At 40.9% G+C, this 1,830-nt stretch overlaps 1 non-coding gene across 1 annotated transcript; it reads right to left on the reverse strand.

Annotated features, from left to right (window-relative positions):
• Nucleotides 1-1,279: 1,279 nt before the first annotated feature.
• On the reverse strand, nt 1,280-1,352 carry Trnav-uac (transfer RNA valine (anticodon UAC)). The gene has a single exon. It is a non-coding gene; the product is annotated as a tRNA-Val (tRNA).
• Between the last annotated feature and the right edge of the window lie 478 nt (nt 1,353-1,830).

Raw genomic sequence — 1,830 nt, forward strand, 5'->3', positions numbered from 1 at the left:
ATATATATATATATATATATATATATATATACATATATACGACGGGCTTCTTTCAGTTTCCGTCTACCAAATCCACTCACAAGGCTTTGGTCGGCCCGAGGCTATAGTAGAAGACACTTGCCCAAGGTGCCACGCAGTGGGACTGAACCCGGAACCATGTGGTTGGTAAGCAAGCTACTTACCACACAGTCACCCCTGCGCCTATATATATATATATTATAATAAATATTATTTTATATTGCTACAAGGAGAGTGGTCACTGACTTCAAAATTTCTGCCTGCGAGCTTTTATCGGCTAGTCCAATGAAAACTTGCCGGCAGAAACTTCGAAGTCTCTGTCACCACCCGTCTGGTTTAATTATAATGAATATGTAATCTACAAAAAAATATTACGAAATCATTCAGTTTGACGTTAATTTGTTTTCATTATAGCTTATTCAAACTGAGAGTGGATGATTGTCTCGCGACTTGCGTTTCATGCTGATGCAATCTTCAGGCGAGAAAATGATCATCTGACATCGCAGTGACGTAACTACTCGAGTCACGAGACGAACTTTCAGATTCTGGTATAACAAATACTGAGATCCCTCTCTCATTCGTCTAACACAGAACAACATATATGGATCTCTCTCTCCCTCGATATCTATCTATCCATCTATCTATCTATCTATCTATCTATCTGAAACTTGAGTGTCCATTTGGTCAGCTGAAAGCAGTTTTGGCACAAACTTGGCAGACACAAGTCTCATACCCAAATCTTCAGCGATAATGGACTGACTTGAACCGTAACTAATCTGCATATTCTCTGATAAGTCACGGATGGTGATTCAACAATTTCCCCTCACAGTTGTACGCTCCATCAGCGATGTTTTTCTCAGTTCTGCTGGTTGCGGGTCTCCCGGAAAGTTCGTCAATATCGACATTTCTTCGGCCATCTTGGAAATGTCTTAACGATTCGTACTTTTGTGTACGGCTCATACACTCCTCCCCGTAACACATTCTGCAATTTTACGTAGGTCAGTGAACAGGTATCACCATGACAACTTTCTATGTCATGGTCAATGCAACGATCACGAGCTGAACACCTTCCTTCCAAGCACTGCTGTAAACAGCGGAAGTGAGCTAGAACATTAAACCTTAGTGCGCATGCACAGCAAAGTTTAAGGTCAATCTGTGCCAAGTAGTTTCACTCTCTATGCTTTAGCTTCGAGTTAGTCAGTCGAGTTTTTTTTAAAATCGCCACGCCTAAGTCTATGAAAAAAAAAAATTAACTTTTTATAGGTTTCGGTGAGGATCGAACTCGCGGCCTTCTGCGTGTAAAGCAGATGTGATAACCACTACACCACGAAACCAGCTTATTGCAAACTGACTAATTCTACATTTATGGATGTCTCCATTGTCCTGTTTACCTTACCAACTTTGACGCTCCGCAAATTCCGCTGGATACTTATTGATCAGACCTCGTATACTCGGAGTATGGTGGTCACGAAGTTGTGAAAATTACAAAGATTATAAACAGTATTGTATTTGCATGTAATGGTTGATATTCTCAACTATAGATCTATCTTAATTTTTTAACTTGTTTCAGATAGTTACCTGCGGCCATGCTGGGGCACCGCCTTGAAGGGTTTTAGTCGAACAAACTGACATTAATACTTATCCTTCTTGCGGAACAACTATTGCATGAGGATGCAATCAAACCAACACTGGTCCTCCAGCAGTAGTGGTATGACAAATACACACACACACAGATTCCATTTCTCTTCCTTTCTTACACTGGTCCCGAGCTGACCAGTCGCAAATTCTCAGTCTCACCGTCCTTTACGACAT

The sequence above is a fragment of the Octopus bimaculoides genome, chromosome 6, assembly GCF_001194135.2.
Source record: "Octopus bimaculoides isolate UCB-OBI-ISO-001 chromosome 6, ASM119413v2, whole genome shotgun sequence".
In the NCBI taxonomy this organism is placed as follows: Eukaryota; Metazoa; Mollusca; class Cephalopoda; order Octopoda; family Octopodidae; genus Octopus; species Octopus bimaculoides.